Below are 15,234 nucleotides of genomic sequence, written 5' to 3'. Positions count from 1 at the left end.
GACGAGTGCGATGCTTGGAGTATGTTGACTCGACGGATGGCTCGTACTCGAAGTCATCCTCGAAGTCCTCGTCATCTAGTAGGTTGGAGAGCGAAACTTGTTCAAGCTCGAGTTGAAGACACTTGATCTCCCTATGTTTCGTGACCTTCCTTTTCAACCTTTCAATTTCCATGTCGAGCAACCAGAGTTCGTCATCTGAGCAATCGGCGTCTCCTAATTATGCTTCACGTTCAGCTTTCTACATTTCGACCTTATCAAGTTGGAGTCTGATGTCGATCGCTTGATAACACTTGTGTCCCTTCGAAGAGTGTACTTTTATTCTCGTGTCGACGACAAGTTCTTTTCATTCTCGAACCTTTTTGCCCGCCCGGTCGTTTTGATCGATCATTTGCAAGTGGTTCTATTAAAGGAAATAGCTCTTTTGGCTGTAGCCTTAATGGTTCATGTTTTTCTCCCGGTCGTTGCACCGTCGATATATCTGTTGTACTACTGCCACCTTCATGCTGGATTGAAAGAAATAAAAAGTAGAGATCCTCCTCGCGCGAAATGATAACGTTGCTACTTGCTAGATATTATGTACTCCCTCCGACACGTATTTTAAAATGCATATAAAGTATAGTTCTGTAAAAAGTTTTTACAATTTTGTTTTTCTAAATAAAAATTAAAATATTTAACTTTTATTCAGAAAATGAAAATTGTAAAAATAAGTTACATAACTATACTTTTTATGCATTTTAAAATGCGTGCGGACACTTGCTCAAAAATGTAAACAATTGGAAGGGGCTGGGGGTGTATAATTTAATAAGGATAACTAGTCATGTTATAATTGTACGAAGTTCTCTCTTTATTAATATTAATATTTCAACCCCTTCTAATAAAGGTAGTCACAAAGTATTTATTGGGGAGTTTTAATGGGCTTACTCTATTTCTATTACATTTTGGGTCTGTTAGACCTTTTCTTTGTCTATCCTCTTGTTTTTTTTGGGGGGGGGGGTTCCATCTCTTTTATATTTAGATCCAACACCTTGTTATATTTTTAAGAGTCATTATAATCAATAAATATAGCTAATAAATCTAGGCATCCAGTGAAAAACAATACAAAATCTAAGATATATATTCAACTATCTTTCTTTACTAATAGCATCTCAAGTTAAGGGGAGCTAACTATCTAAAATAATTTAAGAATGAGATGGAGTACATAATTAGCAGGAGACCGGTTTTAACAAGGTCATTATTAACAGCTGTATTCACTTCAGTTGCCAAATACTTCCAACCGAAAGTCAAAGAAGACTTGCAAACCAGATTGAAACAAACAATTAGATGGATCATTTAGTCATGAACTTTTGAACATTTGAAGCTTGTTGGGCCGGCCTAGTATCTATAACAAATAGTATATAGCTTTTGTTAAAAAAAAAAAATTTTTCCAGAACAAAATTTAAATTTCCAGAGTAAGAATCATTGAAAAGATAAAAATGCCCCCATGTTAGCATAATAATAAACAAATTAAAAACTAAGATAAGGGTAATACTATCTTTTTAATAGAAATTTGCTCTGAAAGTTAAAAATTGCCTCTAAAAATAACACTACCTTTTTATTAAAGGACATTTTGTATCTGCTCATTTGACTATAGTAGCTAAACTAGTTTATATCTGAAACTCAGTAACTAGGCCTCATTAACCGGTACTCCCTCTGTCCAAAAAAAACATTTCTTATTTATGTTGAACACATTTATCAATACATATTTTTAATTGTTAATATATTTAATTTCGTATTAATATTAAATATAAAAGTTTCATTGTATTAAAGTACTCATAAATACGAATTTAACAAGATCTCTCGTAAGTATATTTGATTAGACGTAAATTAGTAATCAGTCGTTTATCATGAATAGTGTTATAAGTCAAAATAGGAAACAGTACCGAGGGAGTAAGTAGTAACTTTATTAAAAAAAAACTAGTAAATAGTCACTATTCATTTATAGAAATTGTATATAATTTATTATATCTATATCTATTATTTTAAAATATGAGTATATCTACATTATACTAAAAGAAAGTATTGCTACATCTCGCTTATGTGTCAAACTCTCTTTTAAAGGCTTACATCATCAAATTCTATGAATCAAGCACTCATTAATTTTGATATGTCATTTTTCACTAATAATTCCCTTCTCATTTAATTTACCTTCAATCTCTCTCTCTTTCATTTATTATCTCCACTAATGATTTATTTTACCCATTTCTCGTTCTCTCTTACTCATTTCTTGTTCTCTTTCTTTCTCATTTTTATTTTCTTAAATTAATAACTTTTAATAGTTTCATTTTCTTCACTAATTTTATCTTATTCAAAATTAATTTTAGATACACAAATATTAATTATTATACTTTTTTATATTTATTACAAAGTTAATAATCAATATTTATAGTTTGGATAATGTCATTTTTCAAGTTTTTATATTTATATTTTATTTTATTCTTATTAGTATGTAATAAAAATATTGTATTAATATATATTATTCAAATTAAGCTATTTCGAAATAACTTTTTAAAAAACAATTATAATATAACCGATATGGGCCAGATAGTTATAAAACATGTATGACTCATTTTGGTTTTCTAGTGCAGTGAACTTTAGCCACCAAACCAAAATCAAAAACTTTATTCGGTTATATTTGTACGATTTGTAAGGTTTTGATATTGCTCGTCCCTGCTTTATAGAATATACTATATAGATGTGGGATATTTTGTATTATTTGGAAGCTAAAACGTTTTCACGTAAATTTTATTAATAAAAATATTTTAATTCATAAAAATTAATATTAGACAAAACTTTTTCTATATTGGCGAAAATTATAACATATACAGTATATGTCTGTTAACAACAGTTTGATAGTAATCAGCGTCTATCAACTAAACAGTGCCCAAACTAATCATTTTCTTGCAAACTAATGCATACTCCAAACTGGCCATGTTGTAATTGTAATACATAATGATCTAGTGTGTATGCATATGTATTAGGCTGTGTTCAGCTTGATGGAATGGAAGAGGGGAGAATCTCTTATTTAGTTGAGTTTAAGAAAAATGTTTAAAATTTTCATTCTTTCTTCTACTCCATTCTAAATTATTTGAATTAGAATTCTAACTCACATATTTTGAAAGGAATTTTCATTCAATTTTTACATTAATTTTCCTACAATCCTCATCATAGAAAATTTAGACTACATTATATTCATTCATAATTTCACCTATTTATACTTTTTTCTTCATAAAATTTGTATATAATTTTTCATTCTACTCCTTTGTCATTCCATTACCACTAAGTGAACACAACCTTAGTGTTTTAAAGTTAGATTTAATTCGAGTCAACTGGCAAGTAATGCACGTTACACTAAAGCTATATATTCTAATTTACAAGTAATGTGAAAAATTTATATGTATGTGTGTCTAGCAGGGTTGGACCCCTAGAGGCCCAAAAAAATTTCAATTATTCTAAGTAAAAATATAAGGATTTACATAATTTAAGAGTATTTTCAACAAACTGTTTGAATTAGCTTCTAATTTAAAATATAAAAATAATGCTAAAATTTGATATACATGAGATTTAGAGGCTTCTTAAAAGTTTAAGACTATAGTCTCTCTCCTCAGTTATAAGACTCAGATATAGCTTTTTTATTATTTTATATTAAGTTTATAGCACATACTTTCTCTCTCTTCCCTTTTTTTTATATTTTATAAGCTCAAATTATTTTTAGTAATATAAAACTAAATAAATAGTAAATATAAAGAATATTGTTGAAAATGAATATACATTATTAAGTTACTAAATACTCCCTCGGTTTTTTATTATATGACGTTTGATTTTTGTGCACACATTTTAAGTGATTTGACCGCATAGTTAGAATGATAATTTTTAATTTTTTCTTTTTGTGAATAAAATTATCTAATTAAAACTTTAATTTAGAAAAAGAAAATTTTAAAAAAATATTATTTTATCAATGCGATCAAAGTACTTAGAATTGTGTGGAAGAAAATCAAACGATATATAAAAAAAATAGACGGGGTATCAATTTGTTGTATATTTAAGAGTGTTTTAAAAAATTATTGCAGAGGGAACGTCAATAAATTAGAAGTACCTTAACGAACAATGAAAACTTGGCATACATTAGCTCCCCAGCAACATGATCATCACGAATCACGATGATGAACGATTTAAGAACGATTTAATATGTAGGTAATACATATTATCTGTCAAATTAAAAATTATTAACACGAATCACTTCTTAAGAGGCGATTAAATATTAAAATTTTTATATTGATACCACTACAAGAAAATAAGGTAAAACTGATCAGATATAGCCGACCGACGTCGATTTGGTCGCCTTAAAATCGACCGATGTCAGTGGTCGGTTATATGTCAACTAAACGACACCGTATCGATGACGTGACACACATAAAACCGACCATCTACAGGTGGTCAGTTTTACTGAAAAAAAACGACACAGTTTTGTTGATGTATCACTTTTAAAACCGACCACTTACATGTGGTCGGTTATATGCACAAATTCTGCAGGTTAAAACCGACCATATCAGGTGGTCGGTTTTGTGAAATAATAAAAATTAATTCAAAGTACAAAAAAAAAGTACCCGTTACAGAGAAAACGGTGTCATTTAATTCTTCTGCCTAAAACCGACCGCTGACGGTCGGTTTTAACCTATTCTTTTTAATTTTTTTGTTATATTTCTCATTTCTTGATTTTGGGCAAAAAATTAAAAAGACACAAGTGATTGAGGATTGAAGTGGAGGAGTTTTAGAAAATTGTAAGTTCTTTCCATATTTTGTAATTAATGTGTGTGTGTTTATATTGGTGTATGTATTAAATGTTGTTATATGTAATGTTTTTATTTTTTTTATATAATGTCTGTGGTGAGAATTGAAGTTTGGTAGTAGATAATTTGTAAGTTAGTTTAATTTATTTTAATTATAGTGTGTGTGTGTGTGTGTTTTATGAAATACATGAATAATTATGAGATTAATGATAAATTATTTGTTAAATATGTTTTTTTTTAATTTTAAAAAATATTATTGTAGATAGAAACCATTGATCGAGGTTGGATTGGTAATCAATTGCAAAGCGATAAAATATCATTGACCCCGGAATATAGAATTGGTGTAGAATTTTTTTAAAAAATTGGTAGGGAAATGGAATGGAAGATGGTACAATGAAGTGTCCGTGTAAATGTTGTAAAAATTTGAATTGGTTAAAGATTGATGATGTTAGATTTCATTTGCTCGCTAAAGGGATGCTTGAGGGTTATACCGTGTGGACGTCGCACGGTGAAAAAATAGGAAGAAAACGTAGTCGAACATCACATCACCGTTATTGTGTTCGGGACCCTTCGAGAGTAGAAGAACCGATAGATTTGAATGCGATGTTACATAATTTAGCCGGTGAAAATTATCGATTTTATGAAACTACGGATACGGGAACTATGAATGTAGAAGAAGCTCCAAATGATAGTGCTAAGAAATTGTACGAGGTTATTGTTGAAAATGGAGCACCTATTTATCCCGGCAATACAAAAAACACAAGATTAAGCTTTACCACCAAATTATTGGAATTTAAAAATAACTCACATTGTAGTAATAAAGCTTTTGATAGTTTGCTTAAACTTCTTACGGATGTGTTACCAAAAAACATACATTACCCGAAAGTTATTATGCAATGAAAAAAATTATGAAGGATTTGAGGGTTGAATATGAAAATATTGATTTATGTGAGAATGATTGTATGTTATTTTATGGAGATGACAAGGATAAAGTTGTGTGTGATATATGTGGTGAAGATCGTTATCGGGATGTTTCTAGGAAAAATGGTAAAAAAATAGCAAAAAAAATCTTAAGACACTTTTCTTTGATCCCTCGATTACAACGCTTATATATGCCGGCACATACATCCGATCACATGAGATGGTAAAAAAATATAGATGTGAAAGATGGAGAAATAAGTCATCCCGCGGATGGAGAAGAGTGGAAAATTTTTGACCGTCGGTATCCTTCATTTGCTCAAGAGATTCGTAACATAAGGCTTGGTCTTGCGACCGATGGTTTCAACCCTTTTGGCCCTACCGGGAAGAAAACATATAGTGTGTTGCCCATGGTGATAGTTGTCTACAATCTTCCACCATCGATGTGTATGAAAAAGCCTTATATGTTCATGACCGATATAGTTCCGGGTCCAAATAGTATGAGAAAAGATATTAACGTTTGTCTAAGGCCTCTCATCGATGAAATGAAGATATTGTGGAATACTGGGGTGAAGACATACGACCAATCTTTGAAACAAAATTTTACAATGAGAGCGGCTTATTATGTGGATAATTAGTGACTATCCCGCTATGAGTATGATAAGTGGATGGTCGGGCAAAGGAAAGATGGGATGTCAAGTGTGTCTTGGAAGCGTGCAAGGGTTTCAATTAAAATATTATGGAAAATGTAGTTTCTATGACATGAACCGAATATTCCTTGAATCAAATGATCCACTCCGTCAAAAAAGTAATTTGTTTGATAACGAAGAAAGAAGATTATTTTGTGGTCGTTTGTCCGGTGAGGGTGTTAAGGAATTGCTTGATGGTTTAGTTTTTCCATCACCCGGAAAGACTAATTCGAAGGCAAGGAGTGTCGGATACGGGGAAGAGCATCATTGAACTCATGTCCCAATCTTTTACGAACTCCCTTATTGGTCATCACATAGTTTACAATATTCAATTGACATCATGCATACGGAAACAAATGTTTTTAAAAACATTATTTTTACTATTGTCAATACGGCAAAGTCAAAAGATCATAAAAAAGCAAGAGCGGATTGCAAGCATTTTGGGGTGTTACCACATTTGTGGATCGATGAGAAAGGAAAGTCACCTAAAGCACCTTATTCCCTTACTAGAAAATAACGTAAACTTTTGTGTGAATGGATTAGTTCACTAAAATTTCCGGATGGTTATTCCTTAAATATATCACGTTGTTGTAATGTTGAGGAGTGTACATTTTATGGATTCAAATCGCACGATTGTCATATTTTTCTTCAAAAATTATTGCCTCTAGCAATTCGTGAACTTCTACTGGCGCCTATTGCCGATGCAATAACGACAATTTCTAACTTTTTTCAAGATTTATGTTCATCTGTGGTTACAAAAATCGACTTGAAAATAATGGAAAAATCAGTTATCAAAGCGTTGTGTTTGTTGGAAATGATTTTTCCTTAAAGTTGGTTTGATTCGATGGAACACTTGGTTGTACATTTAGCCGAAGAAATTAGACTTGATGGACCTGCTTATTGGCATTAGATGTATCCGATTAAGCGTTTGTTGGGCAAATTAAAACAAAAAGTCGGTAATAAAGCAAGGGTTGGGGGGTCAATTTCCGAACGATATATTTGTTCTTTTTATTTGTTCTTTTTATTTTGTCTCTGACACGATCCATAATAAGGTACGTCGTAACGAGGTTTTGTTTGATGTGCAGAATTCCAAGAATTTAGAAGTGTTCAATTATCCAATTCAATCTCTTGGAAAGGAAGGAAATCGATACATGAGTGATGATGAACGAGAGTAAGCGGAAAAATATGTTCTTTTAAACTCTCCTGAAGTTCAACCTTATCTAAGGTACCAAAATCTTACTTTAAAAAATTTGCGTAATAATTTTTGTTAATGACACATACATGATTTTTGTTTATATTTTAGGAAGTACCAAGATCGTGTTATGCGACAACGCCCGGAAACAACACCTCAAGATTTAGATCGTATTGTCAAAAGTCAATTTAAAACTTGGTTTAAATAATAAGTATTTATCTATTTTTAATTTGCATGATTTGTTTTTTTTTTAATTCTTATAATTACAACGTCTCATCGATTTGAATTATTTTTAGGTTGATAAAGATGAGGTGGAAGGACCTCGTTTTAGGGACTTACTTGAAAGGCCGGTATTAAAAGTTATGACTTTTGAGACTTGTCAAGTTAATGGATATAAATTTTTAACAAAATCTGCATCCGGTTCTGATATTGTTGTTAAAGGAAATTTGCACGGAAATAATCTTGACTATTATGGTCAACTACAAGAAATTATTAGACTTATTTATCAAGGATGCAATCATGTATATTTGTTCAAATATATATGGTTTGATAGTGTTGGTAATGGTGTGAGGATTGATAAGAATCGTGTGATTACAATTGATATGACTTCAAGATTGAAGTCAAATGAGATTTTTATTTTAGCTAGTCAAGCCTCACAAGTATATTATGCTCCTAGTGTATTGAATCCAAAAGCGAAAATATATACGGTGGTCAAATCTAAAAGTCGCCCAATTGATGAATCTATCGTGGCGCAAAATGATATAGAGGACGCTTTTTAGGAAGATAGATCTAATGCATCGACCTCGTTTTCGCTTTTTGTCAATTTTGCACAATATGGACAAATACCGTTTATTCGGCGTGAAGAAAAAGAAGACGAAGAAGATGATTTGAAGGATGACGAAGATGAAAATGAAGGAGAAGAAGAAATAAGTGAAGGTGACAATGAGAATGATGATGATGACGAAGATGATGATGGTTTTGACGATTTTGAATAACGTCATTTGTATTTTAAAGATGATTTTTAGTAAATTTTGTAATGACTAGGATACTTTATTTATAAGTTATAGTAAATTTTTAATGGGTTTATGAATTTTTGGTTTTAATGCTAAATTTTTATGCGTTTACGTCTGGTTAGGGCCAACAAATTATAATATTTGACCATAATATTTCCCAGAAAACCGACCGTCTCCTGGCCTAAAACCGACCACCTTCTTGATAAAACCGACCGTCTCCTTAAAGGGGTGGTCGGTTATAAGAATTAAATTGGCTTCTGAAATAAAACCGACCACTTTGCACATTTGACCTCGGTCGGTTTTAGCAGTCTTGGTCAAAGTACATTTTTAATACTTATTTTCAACGATCGAACCGTAAGGATGTTAACTTCATGTCAAAATATGCCTATGCAAAAAAAATTAGCACTTTTGAACAAGTACCATTACGTTTTTATAAGTAAATTAACAAATTTAATTAAAAATTAAAAAAAATGAATTCGATGTGAAAAATATAATTTTAAAAGGTACTTTTAACGATCGAACCGTACGGATGTTAAATTCATGTTAAAATATGCTTATGCACAAAAAATTAGCACATTTTAACGAGTACCATTACGTTTTTATAAGTAAATTAGCAAATTTAAGTTAAAATTAAAAAAAATGAAAAATATAAATACACATGATCGAACCGTATGGATGGACTAATGCGGTGAAAATGAACAAATGTACCAAAAATTAGGCTATTTAAAAAATATTATAATCAAAATCATATGGAATATAATTATTTCAGTAAGTATGTCAGCATTCTGTAGACAGAATAAGTTGAACTTACCATTCGATACTATAAGTATAATTTTAAAATTTATTTTTATCGATCGAACCGTACGGATATTAACTTCATGTCAAAATATGTTAATGCACAAAAAATTAGCACATTTGAACGATTACAAATATGTTTTTATAAGAAAATTAGCAATTTTGATTAAAAAAGTGAAATAATAAATAAAAAATAAAAATTATGAAATACACATGATCGAACCGTACGGATGGACCGACGCGGTAAAAACGAGCAAATGTACCAAAAATTAGGCTATTTAAATAATAACAATAATCATGTTTTTATAGGATTTTTATAAATTTAGGGGTTTTTAACCCCTAAACCCTAAACCCTAAAATTAAAAAAATTAATTGCATAAAACCGACCACTCTATGTTAAAACCGACCGACTAGGCGGTCGGTTTTAAGTCTATTACAAAAATACGGATTTTTTCGTGAAAAATTAAAAACCCCACCTTTTACAAAACGACGTCGTTTTGCATGTTGCACAGGGTCCAAGGACAAAACCGACCGACTAGGCGGTCGGTTTTAAGTCTGTTATAAATAAAAAAAACCCGTTCATTCTTTCTTCTTTCTCTATCTCTCTATTCTCTTTATTCTCTCTCTCTCTCTCTCTCTCTCTCTCTCTCAAATATAAACTAAAATCATCCCTCAAACTCAAATCAGTGTCGTTTAATCCACGAAATACCCGCAAATCATCTCTCTTTGCTTCCGATTTCACTCTCGATGTAAGGTTTTTCACTCGATTATGTACTTTTTTTACTCGATTATATAAGTGTGTATGTGTATGTATTTTATATGTGTGTATATATGATTCGAAGTTAGTAATTTGTTTTTTATATTTGTTAATGTATGATTCTCACTTAAATTGAATTTTTTCACTTCCAATTGAAGTTCATATGATTTTTCAGTTTTCATGTAAAATTTTGCATGTAAAAGATTTGTCGGTTTTGTCAATTTGTTGAATATATGTATAAGTATAAATTTTAGGTTTTTTGTCGGTTTGTTTACGTTTAACTAGAAGTATAAATGTATTTTTAGGGTTAATTTGTAGGGGTTTGCTCTTGTAAACATGATCTGTACTCGAAAATGGATAAATATTGCACTTTATATGTGAGTTTGGAACTTTAATTTGTTATATATATAGATTAAGTTGATTTAATGATTTAATTTGCGTAATTAAACAATGCTCTAATTAGTTGTGCTTATTTTTATCGTTAATTTGTGAAATGGATACGTTTATATGCATTTTATGTGATTTTAAATGCTTTTTATGTGATTTTAAAATCATTTTCATGTAATGTGATTTACTAGCATATGTTTTATATGTAATGTGATTTAATATGCATTTCATGTGATTTTATATGCAATTTTTATGTGATTTTAAATGTATCGTTAATATGTAAATTTATATGTATTTCTAAGTGATTTTAAATGCATTTTTATGTAATGTGATTTACTAATGCAAGTCGTTTCATTGATTTGTTTATTTTCATATTGGCTAATATATTTTTATTGCTTATTTTAGGATCTTTTTGCTTGGATGTTGACATTGGTTATAATAAGTCTTGTGGTGTTGGCGATGGCGAGAAAAGGGAAGGGGAAAGACAAGGAGCCGGAAAAAGATAAGGGGAAGGAAAAGGCCAAGGGAAAGGCCAAAGTCGCGAGTAAGAAGGCCAAGGGCAAGGGTGCAAAGGGAAAATGAGGGAATTTGCATTTGCGGGATGAGCCGGCGGATTCGGATTCATATCCGAATGATCCGACTCGGCACATGACAAATGAGGAGGAGCGAGAATGGCGAGGAAGGCGACCTCGATCACATTTGAGTGGCATATATGGAGAGAAACCGCCATTGAAGCCATATCGCATTGATATCTCCGATGGACAGTAAGTTAAAAAGTTTTTAAATTGCATTATTCCTATATGTTTATATTTTTGGTTCATTGTTCAATATTGTTATGTGAATTGTTAATGTTTATTGTTTTCTTTTGTTTAAATATAGTATTGAAGATGATACGACTAAGAAAACGCTTTTGGCTATGATTCGGGAGAAGTGGCCTCTTGGGCGTTACACTTATACCGATATCGAAAAACGTCACCCGGGTTGGTTGAATGCAAGAGTTGAGGAGTTTCAAGTAAGTTAAAATTCATTTTTTTTTGTAATTGTCATTTATTTCTTGATTTTATGATGCATTTATCTTTGTTTTTTTATGCAATTTTAGAAATATTATAGGCATCTTAAGGGGCAAGACGTTCAAAGGCCCGAAAAATTATGGAAGATCACATTAAAGTGACGATAAAAAGGACTTTGAACGAGCTTAAAAAGAGAGTGGAGCGAAAAGCAAGGGAGGAGGGCGTGAGCAAGTTGTTTTTGAAGCCACCTTATTGGTCCGTTCCTTTTTGGAAGGACCTTTTGGAGTATTGGGAGAAGAACGAAGGACACTTGCACCGGTCATCGGTTGGATCCGCCAACCGACAACAAGTTGAAAGATTGCATAGTGCCGGTGCAAGGTCAATTCAATAAAGTTCGGGAGGTAATATTATTATATTCCATCTCACACACATATATACACGTTCACCATATTTAATATAATCAACTAATTATTAGGACGTGCTAATATAAGTTGTTTAATATTTTGAAAGATTTTGGCGAACAAAAATAAGAAAAAGCCGACGAGACTCGAGGTGTGGGATAAATGTCATAGGAAAGTTGGATCCGATCCAGAAAATCCTGTCTACACTACACCGGCCGCCATGCATATTGCAGTAATTTTTATTTGATTTTATGACGATTTTATGTGATTTTAAATGTATCTTTAATAAGTGAATTTATATGTATTTTCATGTGATTTTAAATGCATTTTTATGTGATTTTATATGTATTTTTATGTGATTTTAAATGCATCTTTAATATGTGATTTTATATGTATTTATGTGATTTTAAATGCATTTTTATATGTGATTTTATATGCATTTTTATGTGATTTTAAATGCATCTTTAATAAGTGAATTTATATGTATTTTCATGTGATTTTAAATGCATTTTTATGTGATTTTATATGCATTTTTATGTGATTTTAAATGCATCGTTAATATGTGATTTTATATATATTTACGTGATTTTAAATGCATCGTTAATATGTGATTTTATATGTATTTATGTGATTTTAAATGCATTTTTATATGTGATTTTATATGCATTTTTATTTGATTTTAAATGCATCGTTAATTATTTTAAATGAATTTGTAGGAACGATATGCCGCCATTCTCGAGCGCATGCCCATGGATATTACACAAACGGGTGATTGGGATGAGACGTGGGATTGGTGGATGGAAGCCTTGGAGGTCCCCCAAGGTACAAGGCCGAAAAAGAATTATGTGGTGGGGTTCCCCAATTCTCAGGCCACCGATCTCTTGCCTACACTTGCTACCCGGTACCGAGATTCCACACGGAATGAAGTTGGCTCATCCTTATCCGCTCCGAGACAACGTAAAGCCATCCCCGACAATGTATATCTTGCCATCGTGAGGAATATGCTTACGGAGATCCGTGCTAATTCAAATTGGTTTGCTCGCCAACTTTCCGATGCGGAGATAGCTATATTGGTACGTACCACTCTCGAGGCCTCAGATCCATCCTCCGATCCTAGCCAAAGGTTGCAACGGAATAACCTTATCGGTGGCGAGATCGTGCATATCGTGGGCTTCTTGATTGAAGATGTCGTCCAAAAGACGGAAGCTCGTGTTGCGGAGGTATAATTTTTGACCTTCTTGTTTATTTATTCGTTTCATTAACATATAAATTTTGTTTCTTCTTTTTAAATAGTTTAATTAAACTTGTGTATCTAGGAAAACAATCGGCATGCTATGAAAGTCGATAAGGATTACACGGCTGAGGATGAGACATCCGATGACGAGGACTTTGATGACGGCGGCGGTGATGGCGGTGGATCGTCCGATGTTGATTTGTCGAATTAGTTTACATTGATCGATTTTAAGACTATTGTAATTTGATGGTTATGGGATGTAATATAATATGTTGTGATGGTTTGATACTTTATTGGTTATTTAGGAATGATTATAATGATGTAATGATACGGTTTAATACTCCGGTTATCGGAGTTTGTGAATGTTTGCATTGGATTTAATTACTATGGTTTAATTGTAAAATTTACTAGTTTTTGCGAATGATTTTGAGTAGTATAGTTTAATGATTATCATTGTTGTTTGGTTTTGATTGGATTGGATTTGTGATTGGTTTGTGTATTGATTTGGTTTGGTATACAAGGACTACAGAAAAACCTGTAATTTTTTTTAAAATCAGACCTTAAAATCGACCGAAAACAGGCATAATTGACCACTTTTGACCATTACAAAACCCTGAAAACCGACCGTCAAGGGACATAACCGACCACCTTCTTCATAAAACTGACTGTCTCCTTTAGAGGGTGGTCGGTTTTAGGATGGTCGGTTATGACATTTAAGTTAGCTTCTGAAATAAAACCGATCGATGTGCACACTTTGACCACGGTCGGTTATGAGTTCCAGTCAACTTTTTAAAATAGACATAACCGACCACCTACGGTCGGTTATGACTACTTTTGACCATTAAAAATTCCAGAAAACCGACCATCAAGGGACATAACTGACCACTTTCTTCATAAAACCGACCGTCTCCTTTAGAGGGTAGTCGGTTTTAGGACGGTCGGTTATGACATTTAAGTTAGCTTCTGAAATAAAACAGACCGATGTGCACACTTTGACCACGGTCGGTTATGAGTTCCAGTCAACTTTTTAAAAATAGACATAACCGACCACCTACGGTCGGTTATGACTCAGTGACGTGGCAACACGTGTGCACACGTGTTGCCACGTGTACATAGTGACCCCACCTTTGAATAAAATGTCCAAGCACTTAACCGACCACTATGTTGGTCGGTTATGAGGGTTAAACCCGACCAAAAGTCATAACCGACCAGGCTAAAACCGACCATGCCCTGTGATCGGTTATGACTATTTTAACCGACCGTTTTGCCTCTTAACCGACCGTTTTTTACGGTCGGTTTTATCCTATTTTCTTGTAGTGTACTGTGTCTCGTTTCATTTGGAATCCTGATTTTATCACAGAAAATTTGACCAGAATTTAAGCTTCGTCCATCCATTGGTTTGCTCAAACTACTCCGACCATTCTTTTCCCTGATCTTATTCTCCCCTGAATGTCTTGTGGGGTTTTCTTTGAATTGCGCAATATTTAATATTTTGTTTGACTGAAGTGAATACAATGGAATTAGATTTGAAATATTAAATAAATAAATTTAAGGGATTTTATCAAAAATATATTAAAAAAAGTAAAAAATTGGGAAATTACTTTCAGTTTTTTGAAATAATTACAACTGTACGGAAGCATATAATATTAATTACAATAGTACCTTGATAGTTATGTTTGTTAGAACACTTCTGCAAAGAAAGTTACGGCAGCACTTCTCTCTCTGAATCTTCTTTGAATCAACAACTCCGAATCTCCTTCAAATTACAAAAACACATCCTCGATTCTCTCTGATTTGCAAATCGATTGAAGGTAACTCTCCACAACTAATGTTGATCTCTTTCTTTTAATTGTTTAAAAACTTAATCGTACCTCTGTTACAAACACATGGTGTTTTCAAATGAAATTTTGATCGATTCAATTATAATTCAATTATAATAGTGAAATCGTGTTGTGAATTGAGTTACCCGCCTGTGTTTTTTTGTATTTTTGATGTGAAAATAGATGATGTTT

This window comes from Apium graveolens, chromosome 5 (genome assembly GCF_009905375.1).
Source record: "Apium graveolens cultivar Ventura chromosome 5, ASM990537v1, whole genome shotgun sequence".
Taxonomy (NCBI): domain Eukaryota; kingdom Viridiplantae; phylum Streptophyta; class Magnoliopsida; order Apiales; family Apiaceae; genus Apium; species Apium graveolens.
The sequence above is the reverse complement of the archived record's forward strand: the minus strand, read 5'-3'. Positions refer to the sequence as shown.